Genomic DNA, 23,141 nt, shown 5'->3' with positions numbered 1-23,141 from the left:
GCTCGCCGTCCACCGTCGACAAGGGGTTGGGAGTTGGCGACGGTGTCAGCGCCGGGCAGAGACCAAGGAACACGCCAAGAAGGGAGCAGGAAGAAAGCCATGGCCCCTATGTTCGTCTTCGGAGGCGCCGGAAAGTCTGCAACCATGCGCCTGGCATGTGCTTGCATGCGAGCTTACGCATGCATTGCCAGAGGCGCAAGTGCACATGTATGGCTAATGAGAAAATTAGCAGGCTACAGTGGCATGCACTAATGAGATGTACGTGCACCACCACGAGAAGCAAATTACTGGAGTACTGCATCCATGTACGGATGCCTCGCCACCACCGTCACCATCAAACTCCATCGGCGACGCAGAACAAGATAGCATCGCGGCGCCTCCTGCTAGATTGTCATCCACGTCCACCTCGGCTCGGCTGCCGGCCGAGCGGCAGCACCTCTCGTCCTCACGTCCACTTGCTCGTCGTGGACGACCACCTCGGCTCGGCTATCGGCGGAGCGGCCGCACCTCTCGTCCTCACGTCCACCTGTTCGTCGTCGACGACCACCTCGGTTTGGCTGCCGGCGGAGCGGCGGCACCTCTCTCGTCGTCGACGTCCACCTGCTCATCGTCGACCACCACCCCGGCTCGGCTGCCGAGCGGAGTTGCGGCACCCGTCCTGCTCGTTGTCCACGTCGTGCCCGCCGTCGCCTCGTCGCACGAGCTGCTCGGCTCCACACCAGGCCGCCGGCACCCTCCTCGATCATCCTCGACAAGCTTGCCGTTCACCGTTGCTGCCGAGGGCCGGAGCTGTATTGGAGCTGAGGAACAGATCATCTACGTACGCGTGCATGCATCATGTGGAGATGGACCCGTATTAGGGTTGTCACGGCCAAAAGCTAAAAGTTTGAAGCGTGCTGTCGAGGTGCCATCGCTGACGAAGGCCATCACCACGTCGCAGATGGCTCGCGCCAACGATGCATAGACGTCCATCAACTCCATCGACACCTGCCGACAACATGCGAGGCTGCCGAAGACCCACGGAGGCGCCAACGACGACGGCACTGCTGCGAGGCTGCTGGATGGCCTCGGAGGCACCGACAACGGCGCTGCTGCAACGCTGCAGAAGGCGCGGAGGCCCCAACGACGACAATGACGCTGTGGCAAGGCTGCCGCCGGAGGGTCGGGCTGCGAAGACGACGCTGCTCAAAGACACGAAGCTGCCACGCGCCGTCGTGGTGCGGTGCTATCGTGCTACCCACGCCGGCGACTGGAGGCGCACGCACACACGAGCATGCAGGAGCTCCACCAGCACCTGCGTGGGAGATGCAGCCGGCCAAAGGACAGCAAGCAAGGGAGCGTGCCTCCACAGGGCCCACGCATGCCTGTATACAAGCACCACTACGGCCATGCATGCATATGCACGTACATGTTCCTGGAAAGCAAGCAAGGATCATTACCAGTACGTACTTGAAGACATCCACGAGTGGAGCACCATCTAAGTGCCGGTTAGCTCGTGCCCTCACGGTTCTGCCTCAATTGGTGGAACCGTCCATCTTGAAGACCACCTCGACCACGACGAGCTACCGCAACATCGACTCGGTCCAGCTCACGCCACCATGCACCTTTAATCTACTGCTACCACGACAAACACATCGCTCGAGACCGACGAGGCCGAATGACACGGGCGGGCGTCGCTGATGTTCCAGCTGCGCGCGACACCGGCTCATAGACACCGACGAGGCCATGGACGACGCCGACGCCTACATCTACACCACCATCATCATCATGCATAAAGAACATGAAGCGAAGACCGAAGACGACAACCATAGCAGCAGAATTGGAGGTACTCCGGCAAGCTAGTCTGCGGAGGTAATTAACCCGGAGCTTTCCGAGACCCCGGGAACCAGACACTACCGGATTCAGGACCTTTGCCGAGTGTCCCACGACACTCGGCAAAGCTAAGAAAACACTCGGCAAAGGCTTTGCCGAGCGTAACACTCGGCAAAGCGCACTCGGCAGCGAATATTCCGGCAAAGACGTCTTTGCCGAGTGCCTTCTGTCGGCCACTCGGCAAAGGCTTTGCCGAGTGTCACGGAAGGCACTCGGCAAAGAAAAGTAGCACGGACGGCGTTTGCGGCCGTGACGGCTCTTTGCCGAGCGCCCTCCACTTGGCGTTCGGCAAAGACTGGACCTTTGCCGAGTGCCACGACACAGGCACTCGGCAAAGGGCCTAGCCTTTGCCAAGCGCCCTCAGTTAGGCGCTCGGCAAAGGCCCATTCTTTGCCGAGTGCCTGTGTCGTGGCACTCGGCAAAGGTGCAGTCTTTGCCGAGCGCCGGGAAGAGGGCGCTCGGCAAAGTTTAGGTCACTTTGCCGAGTGCCTGGCACGTGGCACTCGGCAAAGTTTAGGTCACTTTGCCGAGTGCTTCGTTTATACACTCAGCAAAGAGTTTTTTTTAAGATATTAATTTGTTTTATCCCTAGCATTTTTCACAGGCATATATTCACACAGGCATATTATATATTCACACAGGCATATTATTTTAAATTTCACAGACATAACCAAATTCACGCAAGTCTTATCGTCACAACGAAATTTAACAAAGTCTAGTTATCACACAAGTAATATCACATACACAAATTCACCACATAAGTGTTAAGAACGATAAAGGTTCATTACAGTTCACCACACAAATTCAGCACACATGGTCACCACACAAGCTCCAATGTCACGTATGAAGATTTCGAGATGGCTGATTTGGAGATGGCGTAGCATGCGGTTCATTTGACGCCGCCGATTGTCTCTACACAGAGAAGAAGAGATTGCATGTGAGACAAGATAAATGACGATCATACGTAAATATAGCCAGACTATTAGAAACCTAACCAATAAAGATGACAAAGAAGATGGATTACTTTTAACCAATAAAACTGAAATGCAAATGACAGCAAATATGAATATAGTATACTGTTATATAGCTTGTAATCTGATCAGATTTTAGTTCAAATGAGACCTTGCAAAGCAATGCCTGATAACTGTATCAATATACTATACTGTTATATAGCTCAAAATCTGATCTTGCAGAGACATAAAATGTTCATCAAATATCAACCCATAGTAGCAGATGTCACAGACATGTGAATGGTTTCTGTTTTTCAAAGGCCAAAATTGTTACTACTTATTACGCCTATATATGATCATCTTACTACCTGCCTCATGAATGTAGCACATATTGTAGTATTTAGAAAGTCACCATTTAGCTAGATGACTCTGCAATTATTTTGTTGCCTACTAGAAATGATAATGTTATATAATGCGTATCTAATTCTTATCCATAGAAGAGAAAACAAAACAATCATAAACATCAGCACCTAACTAAATGCCCATCTCAGTATGGTCTCCAAAGTAGAAAATGTACATGCAGTAGTGGGTCCAGCACTCCTCCAAGGAAAACTCTACTACGTACAATTTAGCAGAATATATGTGTGGGGGATCTACTACCATTCTGAATGAAGCGGGAAAGATGCTACACTTACAGGAGTAGAGTACGGATCAGGTGGTGGAGGTTGCGCAAACAGAGTAGCTGGCGGAGGTACACCCGTTGCAGCGTGCATGTAAGTAAGTAGAGCACTCATCCTTTGCTCCAACTCCTGTCGTTTCCTCGTCTCTTCTTCCAGCCGGCCCTGCACAGTTTTCACCCCAATGTTACAATAATGCAAAGAAAACGTATGTAATAATCAACGAACGACGGATAAAGAAGGAATAACCTCGAGTGCCTGTATCTGATGGCGTGAAGTGTCCTGCCGAGGTCGTATGGCCGGGCTCGCACTCGTGCTCCTTGCTCGGATCTGAGAAAGTGTAGGAGTAGAGGACGAGTCGATTGCGGCATCGGCAATCCAGTACCGTCCTTTCTTCTTACCTCCTCCGACCCTCATGACGATCTCTGTGTCAAGATCCTCTGTGGTGGGATCATATTCTGGGCCATGGACCTCTCTTGCCATCGATGTGTAGTCACTGAGGCGGGAGTGGATGCTCGCATTGCTGTATGCCTCGGGCCCGTCCTCCGGGTTGTAGCTAACGTCGGAGGTCGCCTTTCCCTTGTGGGACAGAGCAAATGCTGTGAAGAGATTGCAAGGCTGGCCACCATGTGACGATGACTGCGAGAAAAGCAACAAGATGATTAGAAAGCATGCATAATTGAGTGTTAGATGAAATAAATGTGCGTACCCATGCTTCAGCGTATCCGCTGAGGTTGCGGCTGCCTTGATGGTGTGCTACACCTGGCATCATCAAACGTCGCTCCCGGCAAGCAACGTGATTCTCCTCCCACTCCTCGGAGCACCACTTCTGCACTATGTGTCGCCAGCAATCGGGATACGAGATGCACCAATTAGGAGTCACCTAGAAGACACCAAGTACATGCATGACTTATTAGAAGATGAAATTAAGCCGTCCTTATGTACAAAAAGAATCAAGCCACAGTGTTTTGTTCTTTACCTGTATGTACTGCTCCGGAGTCAAATAAATTGTTCTTGCTTCTTCTTTGGTGACCCTCTGTCCAAGGACGGTGGCGTGGTAATTTCTGACGGCTTGGATACGCGCCTCGTAGTGCATCTCCCAGACCAGTTTCTTGCAGCAATTGGTGATCACCACATCTGCCTCGCCCTCTTTACCAGTCTCGCATCGGAAGAAATCCTACATATACAAACACAATGGATCTCATTCATTTATGGTATAAAATTGTGCAATTAATATGCGATTTATCGAGCACTTACCCACAGCTCCCCCTTCACCCGCTCCGCCTTGTTGCTGAATATCCTGCCCTCCCGATCTTCAGCATCGGGGGCCGTGGCGTAGTGCTCAAACGTATAGGCCGGCTCCCACACTCCGCCATACTCAACCATGCCAGGAAAGTGTTGCCTGCATAGAATACCGATGATGCCATTGACGGTGCGCTTGTGAGAAGCTCCAGGCTGCACAATCTTCCAACCCCTGCACAAGTGATTAAGAAAAATCATTACTTTCTATTCTAGATTTGAACATATTACATGTACAAGCGGTGAAAACATTTAAAGTTACCTATTCTTATCGGGAGTAATCAGCGGGCGCCTCTCACGAGGTATTGGTCGGTGAGGGAGACTCGAGGGACCTCGCAAGTAGACTCTCGACGCACCAGAGGCTGCGGAACCAGAGCCCGTGGAACCAGAGGCGGTGTGCTGCAAATCCTCGTCCTCCTCCTGCGAGTCCTCGTCCCTCTCCTGCACCTCCTCATCCCTCTCCTGCACCTCATCCCTCTCCGACCCCTTATCCTGCGTAGGCAACTGTGCCACCTCCTCCGTGTCGTCCTGCGAGGGCCCCTGTGAGCTCCCCCTCCCCCTCCCCCTCCCCCTCCCCCTCCGTGACGACCCCTCTGCTACATCGGACGGTGCAAGGGCAGTCCTCGCCCTGGAGTAAAGGGACCGTACGTTCCTCAAGTAACCACCGCCCACCATCTTTGTTCAATCACCTGAAATTAAGAAGAGTAAATCAATGAGTACAGATAAATACTTGCCATACTTAGAAAGAGATGCAAAATAAATAAAATATAATTACGTAATAATATAGTATTACATTGATTAAAAGTAATCTTCATCATCAGGATTAGCTGGATCATAAGTCTCGTCATCACTATCAACCATGTCATAGTCCGCATTATCCGAAGCATAACTATCGTCATTGACATTGCCTAAATGTAATGCTTCTAGCATTTGTAAGTCTTTTGCATTTTGCACCTCATCCTCCTCTTCCTCATCATCAATAACCATTTCAACTTCCGTTCCGATCGCTTCGGTTAAGTCTATCTCAAATCGCCCTTCTAGCCCGTCTTCTTGAAAGAACTCTCCGTCGTATGTGTTTGGGTCTAAGTTGTAATCCTCATCGATTGGGACAGGTACTTTGCCATGCGGTGATACCTTGTGCACAACATACCAACCCTTAAGATGCTCCTTGGTTTGGCACGCATATGGGAGATAATAAACTTGTACGGCTTGTTGGGCCACAATATAGACATCATCTCCTGGTAAGATGGAATCCTGTCGGACCTCCACTAGCCCAAGATTAGAATATGTCCGTCTCGTTACCTCTGGATCAAACCAATGGCATTTGAATATGACGGGATTGAGAGGTTTGGAACCATGAAAACTGAGTTCGTATATTTCTTCAATTCTTCCATAATACTCGACATTATCAAGGCCGAGAGTAAATACTCCAGAATTTGTGGTCTTTCTATTGGGTCGACTTGCCTCATGGCTTCTCGTCCAAAAATGGTATCCATTAACGTCATAACCAGAATATGACCTGACCCTATAGTCAAAGCCATCTGCAACCTGTCTCAACTCGGCACTCATCCTATGACCCTGCATGTTCAAGCACGATAGATCGTTATATTATTTGCACGTAACAACTACGTTTGACAAACTAAGTACGAGCTACATTGGACGGTACCTGCTGTTTGAACCAAGCAATAAAAGTGGGCGATCCATTCCCCGCGCCCTGTCTAATAAGGGTGTCACATTCCTGCTCGGTAGGATCCCTTGATTGACGCCAGAACTCACGAAGAAATCGCTTCATGTACGGCACCACCTCTTCAAGGTTGGTCAACACATATAGCATGATCTGAAGCCATTCTTGAGGGCTCAATGTCTTATTGCTCGAACCACTTGCACTTCCGAGTTGCCCTTGCAACAGGCTGAGGTTTGATTCATTTTCGCTAGCATTGTAACGAGGGGGAGGATTATGCACGCTAGGGAGGTTGTCACCTACAGGACAGCAAGTACATGCATGACATATTAGAAGATGTAATTAAGCCATCCTAATGTACAAAACGACTAAAGCACCTTTCTTACCATAGTATGTTGTTGTGAAGTTGGACACCTCTTCATGAATGTATGCCTCTGCAATGGAAGCCTCAATTTTGCTTTTATTTCCACATTTCTTTCGAAGCACCTTTAGACATCTCTCGATTGGATAGCACCAACGACCCTGCACGGGCCCCCCCATTCGTGCCTCATACGGGAGGTGCAAAATCATATGCTCCATCGGATTGAAAAAGCCGGGGGGAAGGATCTTCTCCAACTTACAAAGCAACACCGGTGCCATTCTTTCTAAGTCTGCAACCACGGTCCGAGATAACTCCTTGGCACAAAGCTGGCGGAAGAAATAGCTCAACTCTGCAAATACTAGCCAGACATGCTCAGGGAAATAGCCTCGAACCATCGCCGGAAGAAGCCGCTCAATCCATATGTGGTAGTCATGACTCTTCATCCCTAAGACTCGCATAGATGAAAAGTTGACCCCCCTACTCAGATTAGCTGCATACCCATCAGGTCACATCAACTTCTTAATCCACTCTAGTACTTCCCTCCTCTGGGGCTTGGTCAAGACGAAATCGGCCTTAGGCCTTCTCCATGTCTTTCCGCGACAAGGAGGCTTCATCTCTAGGTTCGGTCTATCACATAATATTGCCAGATCAACTCTAGCCTTAACGTTGCCCTTTGTCTTGCCGGGAATATCCATGATTGTTGACCAAAGTGCCTCAGCGATATTCTTTTCGGTGTGCATGGCATCAATGTTGTGTGGAAGGATCAGGTCATCATAGTAGGGGAGCTGAGTCAAGCCTGACTTATGAGTCCACATATGTTGTTCGCTATATCCCACAAAGCCACCTGCTGGATTGACCACGAGACCATCTATTTCCTGACGAATTGCGGCACTAGTCTTCATTGGTGGTGCAAGGCTTGTCACTGCGACACCTTTCGTAAAGTTCTTGATGTCTCGTCTGAATGGATGGTCAAGAGGGAGGAATTGCCGATGTTTGTCGAAAGCAACATACTTGCCACCCTTCTGCAACCAAATGAACCTAAGACCTTCCTTGCATACAGGACATGGGAACTTCCCGTGAACACACCATGCGCATAATACCCCATACGCCAGCAAGTCATGCATGGAGTATTGGTACCAAATATGCATTATGAAGTTTTGCTTTGTAGCCCGATCGTATGTCCATACCCCGTCCTCCCAAGCATGGATCAAATCATCAATGAGAGGCTCCATGAACACACCCATATTATTCCCCGGGTGTCCAGGAATAATCAACGACAAGATTATGTTCTGCCGTTGAAAGCATACGCCCGGGGGAAGATTGAGGGGGATAACGAATACAGGCCAGCATGTGTATGTGGCAGCCGACATTCCATAAGGATTGAACCCATCTGTTGCCAGCGCAACACGTACATTACGAGCATCTCTGGTTTTCTCATGATGAATGCTATCAAAGTGTTTCCATGCTTCACCATCGGATGCATGTACCATCTTGTCAGGATTGTATCGTTTGCCATTTTTGTGCCAAGTCATTTGTTTCGCGTAGTCCTCAGTCATGTATAGCCTCTGGATCCTCGGTATGAACGGAAGGTATCGTAGGACTGTCATGGGAATGTTAAGCTGCCTCTTTGGGCCATCACCATCACAGTCTACCTCCATGAACCTTGATAATTTACACTTTGGACAGTACTTTGCTTCCGTGTATTCTTTCCTAAACAGGATGCACCCATTCCTACAAGCATGTATCTGCTCATACGGCATCTTAAGTGCACGAAGCAGTTTCCGTGCCTCGTACATGCTCTTTGGCAGAATGTGACCCTTCGGAAGCAGGCTGCCAATAACTGTCAATAAAGCATCAAAGGCGCCTCGACTCAGACTGTACTGCGACTTTAACGCCATTATGCGTCCAATGGCATCAAGCTGAGAAACCGTCGTATGTCCATGAAGGGGTTTATGTGATGCGGCAAGCATGTCGTAGAACGCCTTTGCGGTCGACTCTGGCTCCTCCTCCGTTTGTCCCTCGGCGAACCGTGCCTCCCCATAGTCATCCAACATGTCCGCTACACCGGCATTAGCATCATAATCCTCGACACGTAGTCTCACCACATCCTCTCTCATACGATTGGCTTCACCGTGGTAGATCCACCGGGTATAGTCTGCCGTAAATCCATTCTTGCAAAGATGTTCCCCCATGTTCTTCTTATTTTATCTTTTCCTGTTTGCACACTTGCTGCATGGGCAGAGAATCATATTCGCTCCTTTAGCAGCTTCACCAAACGCCATTTCCAAGAAAGCATCGGTCTTTCTGATCCATTCACTAGTCATCCCAACCTGACTTGGCCGGCCAGTGTACATCCACGCACGGTCTTCCATCCTCTAACATATACACCGGAGATAGAGTAATATCAATTGCCCTACGTATATGCACGGGAGCGAGGAATATGGCATGTTATATCAACACAGCAGAATGATCTATAACAACTCCTAAAGATACATGGTTTATTTTTTTAAAGAAACGTGCATCAGCTGGTGGAACATGAACGGATGCAGTACCTGCAGCGGCCGGGGCGCGACGGGGGCACGGCCGAGGGCGCGGCGGGGGGCAGTACCTGCAATGGAAGCCTCAATATATGTTACACATGTTACATCAAAGGAGGCACACATATCTTCACTAAATGGTATTCATTTCCGGTAGTGCTTGTAAATAGAACGAACATGTACAAGAAGAAGTGCAGCAACACATATCTTCACTAAATGGTATTCTGTTGAACCTTGTGAATCCTATGGGAAGAAATGCACTGATGCAAGTGGGTGAGGAGATTGCCAATTATTTACGTGTGGAAATACAGAACACTAAGGAGCTTCTGCTAACTACATCGCAGAACCCAGATAAGTTGAGGGACATCATCAACAGGACTTCTGAAATGAATTGGAGTCTACAGGTTCTGGTAATCAAGCAATGAACATCCGTTCTATCATCTGTAGGCTTTGTCATCCTTACACACTGCCCCATCTGCGTTTCTCCAAAAGCCAGCGCTGCTGCAGTTAAATTTGTCTAAGAAAAGAAGAAACAACAGTCTGAAAGTGATGTGTCAGAAGTGACTAATAAGAGCTTTGTGTTCTCTTCTTTGAAGTGATGTAAACCTTGTAAGAGTATGGCTCCTATGTATCTTTGGATGTTCTAGTTTGTACTGGTGCTGTTGTTTCCATGAGTATCCAAACATGTAGTAATAATTCGCCACAAGTGCATCTGGAGACTCTAGTCTTACCATGCACGACGGGGGCCGGGGGTGCGGCGGCGGCTCGGGCCGGGGCGCGGCTCGCGGCCGGGGGCGCGGCGGCGGCTCGGGCCGGGGAGGGGCGCGGCGGCGGCTCGGGCTGGGGGGGGGGGGGCGGGGGCGCGGCGGCGGCCGGGGGCGCGGCGGGGGCTGGGGACGCGGCCGGGGCCGCGGGGCGGGGGAGCGACGGCGGCGCGGCGGGGGCGGGGGCGGGGGCGGGGGCGCAGGCGCGGGCGAAATTGAAAATAGCGTGTGCGTAATGGGCGCGCGGGGGGCGGGGTGGGCGCTGGTATATACTCCCTCTTTGTCGAGTGCCTCCGATCTGAGGCGCTCGGCAAAGCCTTCTCTTTGCCGAGCGCCTCAGATCAGAGGCACTCGGCAAAGAGGGAGGCTTTGCCGAGCGCCCCGAGCAGGCTCTCGGCAAAGAGGAGGCTTTGCCGAGCGCCGCTAACAGGCACTCGGCAAATTATTTTAATTTTTTACAACTATTTGCCACCAAACTTTTTTGAATTGATACTCACATTACATGCAACAGTATGTGCAATTCGTGCCCATTAATCAAAGTGTTTGCTATATTTCATCAATTTATTTCATGTTATTGAATTTCTTGTAATTATTAAAATTTGAACTACAAGTCACACGAATAATGGAAAATAATGAATCAAAAATTGATATTCACGTTATTGAAGCATGCGTTAAGATATTATCGAGAAAAAAATCAGAAATTTCAAATTTGTTGTCCACGAAACATGACGACGAACTTATTGTTCAGTTGTTTTTAAAATGTATAAAATCCAAATATGGTCCGAAAATTATGAAACTTGTCGAGATGTAATGATATCACATGGGGAAACTATGTTAAAAATTTGACGAGGTTTCGTTAAAGTAAAACATATGATGCTTACAAATTAAAAGTTTCCCAAAAAGATGTATGATTTTATATACAGACCGATTAGGTGTTAAGCATTGTAGATTGCAAACTTTCACGAAATTTTATAAAAATTTTATCACAATATCCTCACATGATAACATGACATCTCGACAAGTTTCATAATTTTCCGACCAAATTTGCTTTTTATACAATTTAAATACGACTCGAACACAATTTAGTCGCCATATTTCGTGAATAGTAGTTCAAAAATTTCTGGTCCATTTTTCGGTAAGGCATCAAAGCATGCTCATTAACATAAATAACAATTTTTCATTCATTTTCTCCACCATTCGAATGACCACGCAGTTCAAATTTGAATTATTCAAGAAATTCAATAAAATAAAAGAAATTGATAAAATATAGCGGACACTTTGAGAAGTGAACCTAAATTACATATGTTGTTGAGGAGAATGTAGGATGACAATATAAAAAAATTAGGAGGAAATAGAGAAAAAAAATATGTACATTTTGCCGAGTGTCCTGGCCAAGCACTCGGCAAAACGTCTCTTTGCCGAGTGCCTGTGATGCGGCACTCGGCAAAGAATGACGCCGTTAATTGCGTGGCGCTTGTTTGCCGAGTGTCGTCCTTTGCCGAGCGCCCGACACTCGGCAAAGTGTTCTCTGCCGAGTGTTTTTCTTTGCCGAGTGTGTGGCGCTCGGCAAAGAATGCGTTTACCGTGTGTTTTTCTTTGCCGAGTGTTGCACTCGGCAAAGAGTCTCTTTGCCGAGTGCCCGATATTTAGCACTCGGCAAAGCCTCGGACACTCGGCAAAGTCCGCGTTTCCGGTAGTGAGAAGACCACGTCGTCCAAGTCGGATCTGCCATACGGCAGGTTATGGAGCACACATAATTGGTATTTGTATTTTCAAAATATGAATAGAGTCTGTGTTCCCTTAATCTTTGTTGTTTATTTATTTTTATGTGCTTGGTACACTGGCGCGCCTGCATTCTTTTCTTCCCTGCAGAGGAATCCTCAACGTATGTGATTTTTCTCCCTAAACATTCATACAAAATGGTAACCTGCACCCGGTTCATCTTTGGTACGCTTTCCCTACGACCTGAGTTATTTTGACAGTATGCTTCCACTTATTTCCTTGTATATAAAATCTTCTTTTAATAGAAAATCTTAGAACAGCACCTGTTTCACTTGACTCTTGGTAAAGATTTGAAGGTATTCTCATTTTATGTGCACTTGAAATAAAATTATAATTCTTATTTCTAAAACACAATTTGTTCATTGGACATTTTGCAGACAAAAGAAAGGTCTCTCTCTAGAATGGTCTAAGAGACTTAATATAATTAAAGGGGACACTACGCCAGAAGCCCTAATCTGAGACGCGCCCTAGGCAAAATGCTAGACGCGCAGGGGTCGCGTCCCGCATTACCGCGTCGCAGATTAAAAAGTAATCTGAGACGCGCCTCACACGCGTCTCAGATTACCAAAATGCAAGACGCGCCTCACTTACGGCGCGTCTCGCCTTGGCTTCACACAGGCTTCCCTGGGAGCCAAATGAGAGACGCGCTCTAGTTTAGGCGCGTCTCGCATTAGTCACAGATGCGAGATGCGTCTCACTTACGGCGCGTCTCGCCTTGGCTTCACACAGGCGCCACTGGGAGCCTATTGAGAGTCGCGCCCTAAGCGAGGCGCGTCTTGCATTAGTCTACCTCCAACAGGGGCCTTTTTTTCCCCAGCTGCATCCTGGAACTAGCCAGGATTTGGCAGCTGCATTCAAATACCTGCAAAAGATTTCAATTCACAGAATTCACCGCAATCATCGCACGCATCCATACAATTCACACAGTGCGATACACACAAGCAAAGATAGTATTATATAACACATGTACAATCAATTAGCCTCGTCCAAAACTCAAAACAAGGCTCAACCTAACTCAAAACAACAATGATCGATAAAAACAATAGAGTACATGCAAAGCAAGTCTCTCAATCTAGCTCAATGTCGCCGGCCGTGCTATCATAAATGGAACTCTCCCTTTTGGTTGATCACCTCCATCATGAGGAGCCCCGCTAGCCTCTCTTGGATATCCTGCACGTTACGAAGCGTCGTTTGATTGAAATAATCATCTTCGTCCTTCGAAATATAATTACAAGCAGTTAGAATACAAGATGAAGACAGATATTTTTTAATTAGAACACGTGAGAATTCTTACCATGAAATCCGGTTTCTCTGCAACTAGAAGCATGTTGTGGCAAACATAGAACCCACATGAGTTACCCGAGGGTTGCCGTGTGCACTACATGTCAAAGATGGATAGAAATTAGCATTTTGCAATACTTAGAACCAAGAAAACATCGTAATAGTAAAGCGATTTAGTTATAGTAGTTACCATCCACGCGGTGTGATGTGTAAACGCAACTTGACGTTGCTCTTTGTATCCTTCTGAGGCCCTAAGATGCCTGTCAAGAGACCTAAACACAGACATCCGGATGTTATATTACAAATGCTTCTTAAATGGGCAAATGATAAAAACTAAAGCAAACAACAAACTTACTCGTCAAGGATTGAGATGACTAGAGAATAATCACGTATCTGAGGCGCGCCCGACTCATCTGATGGAATGCTCGAGTCAAGGTAGAAGACTTGCTTGCTCCTGACATTGATGATGAGTGTAACCCAATGATCGCCTGGGTTGTACGGCACCACAATGTGCTCCTTGTCAGCATGTACTCGCATGCACTTCACCATGTACCTAACCAAGTTGAAATGGAAACAAACGGTTACATGTGTTAAATGGAAACAAGTGACTACATGTGGCTACAAGTTGAAATGAAAACAAGTTTAATTGTTGAATGTGCGAACCTGACCAAGCTATCTCTATCTGAATTCATAAATGTCACCGTCATCATCTGTGGGTCAATGTACCCACACTTCTTTCCGGTTCGACGCCTTGTCTCTTGTTGCATGTGCCTACACGATCCATATGAATTGAAATAGAAACGACTTAAATTGTTGAACGTATATCAAATGCATTGAAATGGAAACAAGTCTTAATCGACTTACAATGCAAAGCACCGAATGAGAGAAAGATCCAAAGCGTCGAGGTTGAAAAGGTCGAACAAATCGCTCCAGGCAACAATAAAGATGTTGCCTCTGCCCTCAAGCTGCAGAAAGTGCCGCTCTTCGTATGACACCATGATTTCCTCGGCTTGATTGACATTGCGCATGTAGTAGTTGTGCAGGTCCACACAATATTGACCTGCTGCCCGAAGCTCAGAGACACTAAGCAAGGACTTTCCAACCCTGTACTTTGGATTCTCAGAAGTGTAAGCCCTTGTGACCGGTTGTTTTATCCGCTCCACCTTTTTCTTACCCTCTGAGATCTCCCGCTTCGTCGCCATCGGCCTACTCTGCTTCTTCCTCACAGGATTAGCCTTGCTTGGCTTCTTGGGAGCGGTAGCTGGCTCTATCGGAACAGGTGGAGGGGGGGTAATCTGAGGCTGAGAAGGGACAGGAGGATGCGGATCCGGTAACGCTTCCCATGTATCCGGCAGCTGTGGGCATGGCTCAGAAAATGTCGGTGGCACTGCAGGACTCTGTGGCTGAGCTTGAGTGGTCGGTACTGAATCTGCATCTGCTGGATCAATATGAATACACGCTCTCCGCCACTGAACCCTTCTCGCAACTGCATCCCGCAAAGTGGTGGTCGTGTCATCTGGTGGGAATTCCAGCTTGATATTCTTAGCAAACTCATGCACGTAGTCAATCTTGACCACAGCACAATCAGCCCTGACCTGCAGCAACAACAACAACAAAGCCTTTAAATCTCAAGCAAGTTGTACATACCAAAACAAAAAAAAATAAAAAGAAATAGGAGAAAAGAAAAGAGAGGCAAAGACCAATGCACTGACCTGGACACCTTCAAGCTGGGACATACCGGGATACACAAGCCCGTTCCCGACCTCCAATCGAGATGAATCTCCGACCAGCTGCACGAGAAGACTACATCGGGTCGGACGAGCCAAGCCATCTATCGTATCCGGCTCCACTGATGTAGGCACAATTGCCCTCTCTGTCTCTCTACTCTGAGAAGCACCCGCTGCAGTACAAGCGAAGCTATCCCTTCTCTCTTCACTCATCGTACTCCCCGGCAAATCAGGGAATGACAATCCCTGAGACTCGAAGATGGTCTTTAGCTCTCCAAACATCTGCATCTTCACCTGAGACTCCAGGGTCTTTAGCTCTCCATACATCTCCATCTTCACCTGCCTTTTGATCTCATCTATGTCAACCTTTGATGAGGAGTCTCGAGTCCGCTTCCGGTATCTGCCTTTGTGTTCAGGGAACCCCTCCTTCCAGGTCAACTGACTGGAAACACCACGGACACGACCCCGTTGCTCACGGGTTCCCAAAGCCCTGGTGAGCGCATCAAACTCCCTCACTCCTTCATTTGAACCTTGGCTGCTCTCCATCAAAGCCCTTTGAGCAACTTCCTCAGCGCTCGTGCCGTAGAAATTGATATTGCCATCCTCCGTGAGCTTTGACCTAGCACGCATAAATGGTGCCAGCCGTCCCTCAAACGATTCATAGGGATTCTCAATGCCCCTCTCTGCCAGCATCTCATCCTCCTGCTCCCACTTGCGTTGCTTTCCAGCATATCCCGCTGAGCCAAGGTGGTGGTCAAGCTCGTTCCGCGCTCGGAGACCCCGAAAATACTCACTTGACTGTTGGAACTCGGGAGTATTCCACTTTTGAACAAGCTCGTCCCAGGCTTCTTTGGTCAAGTCCGCATACTTGTCAAAAAGGTTCTCTTTCTTCCTCCAACACTTTAAAAGCCTGCACGACAAAACAATAAATCTGCATAAGTGACAGTAGATAATGAAAAAATGTTAGTAAATGACAATAGTAAGTGACAACACTTTACTTGTTCTTGTAGCTCCTCCAGGCTTTAGAGATGATCTTCATAGCATGCTTCGTAGCCTTATCGTGCAACTCTATCGGATATTCAACATAGGGTTGAATATTGTTTTCGAAGATTCTCTTTTTGTCGTCCCAAGACAAGTCATCGAAATGTTCCAAGGTGAGTGGCACCCTTTGCCGGGCAGTGAGGCCACAAACCCGTGCTAATCTCACCAAGATTGACGGGTCTTCGGGTGCTGCCTCAGAATTGAGCCGGCCACAACTTTTCACATCTGATGGCCACGTTGTCTGTGACCTTTTCTTTCTGCCAGCACCAGACGTGCTAGCTCCTGACTGTGACCGTGCCGGCCGTCCTGATGATGCTCTGTCATCTGTAGGTTGCTGCACACTGTCCTCACCGCCTGCAGCTTGCTGCACACTGTCCGGACCACTGGACATCGTGCTACACGAGAAAGAAAAAAAAACTAGATACAACCATAGAGTAAATGCTCCGAATCAGATACAACCATAGAGTAACCGCATGAATCCCATACCTAGGCCTAGACATGCTTAATGCTTTAGTGATACATATTCTCGCAAAGTAATCTCCATTTTTTGAAATATATGACTTAATTTTTGGTCATTAACCGCTCTTTTTTTTTAAATTTGGCTAGGTTGGTCTCTTTTTGCTCTTGATAATTTGATTTGTTTTCAATTCTGTGTAGCAAAACATATTATGTGTGTCCATGGAAGATGTTTCTTGCCTCATACATCCATATGTAGGGTATGAACACTGACTAATTAGAAAGGGGGAAAGCTCACCTACGGCGGCAGTGGATGACGCTACGGTGGCTTGGGGCGGCGCCGCGGGGCCGGGGACGACGGCGCGACGGCTCGGGGAAGGCTCGACGGCGGCGGCACTCGCGGGGACGGGAGCTCGGGCCCGGGGGGCGCCGATAGCGCGGAGCGGCGCTGCGGGGCCGGGGACGACGGCCGCGAGGGAGTGACGGTCTGGCTCAACGACGACAGGCGGCGCGAGAGGACGGCGCGGCGGCGGGGAGCAGAGAACGGGTGTGAACGATTTGAAAATTTGACCTAAGTCCCAAGAAATGCGGGGGGCGCGTTCTAAATGCGCGACGTGCTCCCGTGCCTAAGGCGCGTCGCGCATCTCCATGCGCGACGCGCCATTGATAACGCGCGTCTCGCCTTTGATGCCCCCGAGATGGTTGCCTGATCAGGCGCGCGTTGGGAGGGGATTTTGTCCCATCTCGCCAACGCAAGGCGAGTGCGTCCAGCTAAGCTTGGGCGGTCTTTGCCGTTTCGAAATTACAATGCATGTACCTTTGAGCCGCAGTTTCCTCTCTTTGCCCATGCTGGCGGTGTGGGTCTGGGGCCCGAGGGCTCCCTTGCCGGTCGAACCCGTTCAATCTGTTCGTGGTACCCTGCGGGTTGAGCCCGGTGGCCCCGGACCCCCAACCGGGGTAACTTTTTTTGTTTTCTCTCTTTAGGCACAAGTGTTTTTTACATCATGGACCCCACGGTCCCTGGGTTCCGCCCGGACCCTCTAGGTTCTGCCAGGACCCCCTTAGAACCGGAAAAATAATTGCAGACACCGGGGAATGCGCGACGCGCGGTACCCACGGCCCGTCGCGCATTGGTGTGGGACTGGGCCCCGAGGGCTCCATGAGGGTCAAACCCGTTCAATCTGTTCGTGGTATTATGCGCGACCCGCGTTACCTACGGCGCGTCGCGCATGTTGTTATGCGCGACGTGCCGTAGGTAACGCGCGTCTCGCCTTTGATGCCCCCGAGATGGTTGCCTGATCAGGCGCGCGTTGGGAGGGGATTTTGTCCCACCTCGCCAACGCAGGGCGAGTGCGTCCAGCTTATAAGCTTGGGCAGTCTTTGCCGTTTCGAAATTACAATACATGTGGCTTTGAGCCGCAGTTTCCTCTCCTTGCCCATGCTGGCGGTGTGGGTCTGGGGCCCGAGGGCTCCCTTGCCGGTCGAACCCGTTCAATCTGTTCGTGGTACCCTGCGGGTTGAGCCCGGTGGCCCCGGACCCCCAACCGGGGTAACTTTTTTTTGTTTTCTCTCTTTAGGCACAGGTGTTTTTTACATCATGGACCCCACGGTCCCTGGGTTCCGCCTGGAGCCTCTAGGTTTATAGGGAATGCACGACGCGTGTTACCTACGGCTCGTCGCGCATTATTATATGAGCGACGCGCCGTAGGTAACGCGCATCTCGCCTTTCTTGTTCAGTTCCAGAACTGAATGTTCCAGAACAATTAAAGTCACAACCATTCAGTTCTGGAACTGAAAATTCACACATATTCATATCTCACAAATATGAATTCGTACTTCACAAATATTCACACATTATCATATCTCACAAAGGCACAATTAAAGTCACACTTTTACCATATTTCACAAAGTAACAATTAAAGTCACACAATTCCCATACTTGACAAAGGAACAATTAATATACATTGTGTGCCCAATCATTTTGGTACTTTCCGTTGTTCCCTTGGTTTTTTGAAATTCTTGACTTTTTCTTTATGGTCGTTGCGCAAGTAGGGAGTTTCGTTGGCCGATGGTATTCTTGGCTTGATCATTGAGGTGGCGAAAGGAGGTATCTCATCAAACTGATCAAACTCTTCCTCATCGACCGCATTCTCAACACCGACGATTCGCCGTTTTCCAGGTATAACCACCTTGAGTCTTTTGTTTGTGGTGTCAGAAACATAGAACACTTGAGCCACATATTGTGCGAGGACGAAAGGGTCCATCTTGTATCCGTGACGGCTAAGATCGACACTAACGAACCCGTACTTATCTTTTTGTACACCTCTATTTGCATCAACCCAATTGCAACGGAAAAGAGCAATTTTAAAACCGTGAAAGTCAAGCTCCCATATCTCTTGTATTTGACCATAGTACGCAGTTTTGTCCTCTCCGTTAACATCGTAAGCATCAACACGTACACCACTATTCTGATACATGCTTTTCTTATCTTGTCATTTGGTGTAGAACGTGTATCCATTTATGTCATACCCTTGGTATGTCATAACGGTGAATATAGGACCAAGAGCCAAAATTTTGAGTTGTTCACTTATAGGAGTATCCGATCGTGAAATTTGATTCCGGAGCCAACCACAGAATTTGTTCATGTGTTCCTTTGCTAACCATGATTCACTGTGTCCAGGATTATCTCTAAGCAACAGCTCCTTGTGCTCATCAAAGTACTCAGACACAATGTCCTTTTGTTGCAACACGTGGAAATGAGCCCTATGAAATAAATCTCGATCTGGAATTATAGCCTTCTTCCCGATCGTCCCCGTGCCTGTGAGCCTCCCCTCATGACGAGACTTGGGAACACCAACCGGGTTACTCGGGTTAGCGTAGTTTAGAGCCCACTCAATGGCTTCCTCTGTACAATATCCTTGTACCATGCTGCCCTCGGGGAAAGCTCGATTTCTTACTAGTGACTTCAAGATGCCGTTGAATCTCTCGTACGCATACATCTGGTGAAGGAACACAGGACCAAGTAGCTTTATCTCCTTGATAAGATGGCCCGTGAAATGAAGGCTGATATCGAAAAAGGCAGGTGGAAAATACATCTCAAGAACGCACAAAGTTTCATAGTGCTTGTTTTCCAATGACTCAAGATCTTCTTCACTTAGAACCTTTTGACCAATTGCATTAAAGAAAAAGCAAAGGTTCATAATAGCCTCCCGAATATTGACCGGTAGGATATTCCGAATTCCTACGGCAATCATCTGCGTCAGCAATACATGGTAATCATGAGACTTTATGCCAGGAGATAGCTTTAGATCAGGCATTGATACAAGCTTCGAGACGTTGGTTGAGTAGCCAATTGGAACTTTCACACTTTTCAAGAACTCACAAAACTCCTCCTTCTCATTCTTTGAAAGGGTGATGCATGATGTGGGCAGCTCCATTCCTTTAACGGAGTCATCATTGAGCCACAACTCTTCTCTAATTTTCATTTTCTTCAGATCAGCTCGTGCATGTGCGTGATCTTTCGTTTTTCTGTCCATGTTAAGCAATGTGTTGAGAAGGCTCTCACAGACATTCTTCTCCACGTGCATCACATCAATAGAGTGACGGACGTCTAAGTCTTTCCAATACGGTAGCTCCCAGAAAATCGACTGCTTCTTCCACATGTCATCTTCTTCAACAACGACCTTCTTGCCCCTCTTGCCTTTCTTCTCTCCTTTCCGCTTACCGAGGACAACATGGACATTCTTAACCATTTCGTAGACATCATGACCTGAGAAATGCGGAGGAGGACGCCTCTTCTCGGCCTTACCGTTGAAGTGATCACACATGTTCCGGAACGGGTGTTTCAATCCAAGGTAGCGTCTATGTCCCATGTATACTATTTTTTTTGACTCACTCAAATACTCAGAGTCTGTCTCTCTCAAACAATGTGGGCACCCGCAACCTACTTTCTTGCTCTGTCCGGACAAGTTCCGTGCCGCTGGAGAGTCATTGATAGTCGCGAACAAAATGGCTCGAAGCTGAAAGTACTCACGCTTGTACTCATCCCAGACCTCCACTCCTTTACACCACAGCAACTTCAGATCGTCAACCAAAGGACTGAAATAAGTGTCGATGTCATTCCCAGGTTGATGTGGCCCCGGTATCAAGCCCGATAGCATAATGTACTTCCGTTTGTTACACAACCAAGGCGGAAGGTTGTATATCGTCAGAACAATTGGCCAGGTGCTATGTGTGCTATTGTTCATGAATGGGTTCATGCCATCTGTGCTCATTGCAATCCTAATATTCCTCAGATCTTCCGCAAATTTAGGATATCGCAAATCTATGTTCCGCCATTGTGTGGCATCAGCAGGATGTCTTATCAACCCGTCCACCTTATGCTTCTCCTTGTGCCATCGCAACAATTCTGACTCCTTTTTGTTTGCAAACCAGCGCACCAATCGTGGAACAATTGGAAAGTACCAAAACACCTTTTTAGGTCCGCCCTTTGTTCTGTTGCAGTCCTCATCATCACCACCATCTTTTCTACGATTGAATCGATCGAGTCCACAAACAGGGCACTTCTCAAGGTCCTGATAATTCGAGCCACGATAGAGAATGCAATCATTCTTGCACGCATGGATCTTTTCCACCTCCAATCCCAACGGGCAGATAATCTGTTTGGCCTCATAAACGGTCTCAGGGATGGTGTTGCCTTGTGGAAGCATGTCCTTAAGGAGTGCTAACAACTCCTTGAAACTGCCATCACTTCATCCGTGGATTGCTTTCAACTGGAAAAGCTTCACCATTGCAAATAGCCTTGAGTATTTCAATCCACAACCAGGATAGAAAGGTTTCTTAGAGTCTTCGATCATCCTCTTGTACTTTCCGAATTCGCATCCTTTGAACTCATCGTCGCCGTGTCTGTCAGCATTGCAAACCATCTCCTCTATGTTATCAACCTGTCAAGACAGACATGAAAAGTCATATTAGCATGACCTTATTATACTAATTGTAAGCTTTATTATGGGGCCAGGTTTGATTTGTACCTGTTCCATGATGTCGGCATTGCTCAACCCTAGTATATCCGCCTCGTCCACATCGTCGTCCTCTTCTTCAATAACGCTATGGACCTCCCTCTCCACATAGGAATCCCTACTCTCTGCTTCATTAAGTCCTTCTTCACCGTGTTTATTCCAACATCGATAATCCTCCATGAATCCACATTTGATCAAGTGTGATTTCAACACGTGCTCTTGAAGATATCGCTTCTCATTTTTGCAATTTTTGCATGGGCAATAAAGATATTGTATACCATTGTCCACCATATCTTTATTCTCGTTCTTAATGAAGGCTTGAACACCATCCATAAACTCCTTGCAAAGGCGTGGACCATACATCCAACGCCGATACGACATCTATATAGAATATGAAATCAAAATGTTAGGATTCTCATAGTTTGAGGCCATGCACAACTAGTGTTTAAGTTCAAATATTGTTAGATGGCAAATGAAATGATATCATGTGCTAGAAAAAATATCAAGTACGACGGTCATTTAGATCTAGAGTTGCGCTAAATTTTATTGGCCCAAAATAATCGATATCATGTCGGAGATACCTTGCCACTGCCCCCGCGACACACAACAGCAAGAAGAGGCACGATCGTGCTCCAGCCGCCCGCCGCGACACGCTCCCCACGAGATCTCCACCGCCCGCCGCGGCAGATCCACCCAACCGCACATCCGCCAGCACCACTTTCCCCAGATCCACCCAGCCGCACCACCAAAGTATCAAACTGCAAGTTCGGACAGCTTGTTCGGACCTCCAGACCCCCAGGCGGGTCTTGTCTGAGGTGGGAAAAAATGCAAGACGCCCATGATCTGAGACGCGCCATCCAGTGGCGCGTCTCCCATCCGCATGATCTGAGACGTTCCTTCCAATAGGGCATCTCCCATCTGCATGATCTGAGACGCGCCTTCCACCGGCGCGTCTCCCATTTGTCAAGCGAGACGCCGAGCGCCTGGCCGATGGCGAACTCGAGCCCGCATGATCTGAGACGTTCCATCCAATGGCGCGTCTCCCATCTGCACGATCTGAGACGTGCCTTCCAGTGGCCCGTCTCCCATTTGTCTCAGTAAAGTAAAGCGAGACGCGTCCCGGCTATTTATCGACAGAAAATTATAGTCACGAGATGTACTGCTGAACGAGATGACCACGGCTGAAATCCCCCTCCCCAGCGTCCCGGAGACCGAGGACCTCGCCACCACCAAAATCCCCCTCCCCAGCGTGCCGGAGACCGCGGCGCTCGGCATCACCCTCCTCGGCGCATCCTCCGAGACCGGCGCGCTCCCGGACTGCACCGCTTCGGAGATCACGGCGGTCGACACCGGCAGATCTGCGGCGCCTCCTCCAGCGGGCTTCTCCACCACCAGCCGCGGATCTGCGACACGGGGACCACAGCTCCCTTCACCACCAACATCCCCTGGCTTCTCCACCAGCAGCCGCAGATCTGCGACACGGGTACCCCCCATTGTTGCATGTATTTGTTGAAATCGTCGCATTCTGCCTGAATCTGCATCAAACCCACGAAACCCACGGAGGAAGCTTCTCTTTGTTTGCTTTAGTGGTAGTACTCTATCGATTTCTATTGTCTCAGGAAACCGGTCCAGTATGAAATTTCCGAGCTGGTCGAAGCTGTTTAGCTGCTTCGGCGGCTGCCTCCCCTGCAGCGA

At 48.5% G+C, this 23,141-nt stretch overlaps 1 long non-coding RNA gene across 1 annotated transcript; it reads right to left on the bottom strand.

The window, feature by feature from the left end:
• Positions 1 to 13,569: 13,569 nt before the first annotated feature.
• On the bottom strand, positions 13,570 to 14,126 carry LOC112890747. Its single transcript, XR_003228333.1, has 3 exons — positions 14,069 to 14,126; positions 13,868 to 13,975; positions 13,570 to 13,757 (listed from the first exon to the last, which is right to left on the bottom strand). It is a non-coding gene; the product is annotated as an uncharacterized LOC112890747 (long non-coding RNA).
• Between the last annotated feature and the right edge of the window lie 9,015 nt (positions 14,127 to 23,141).

This window comes from Panicum hallii, chromosome 4 (genome assembly GCF_002211085.1).
Source record: "Panicum hallii strain FIL2 chromosome 4, PHallii_v3.1, whole genome shotgun sequence".
Taxonomy (NCBI): domain Eukaryota; kingdom Viridiplantae; phylum Streptophyta; class Magnoliopsida; order Poales; family Poaceae; genus Panicum; species Panicum hallii.
The sequence above is the reverse complement of the archived record's forward strand: the minus strand, read 5'-3'. Positions and strand labels throughout refer to the sequence as shown.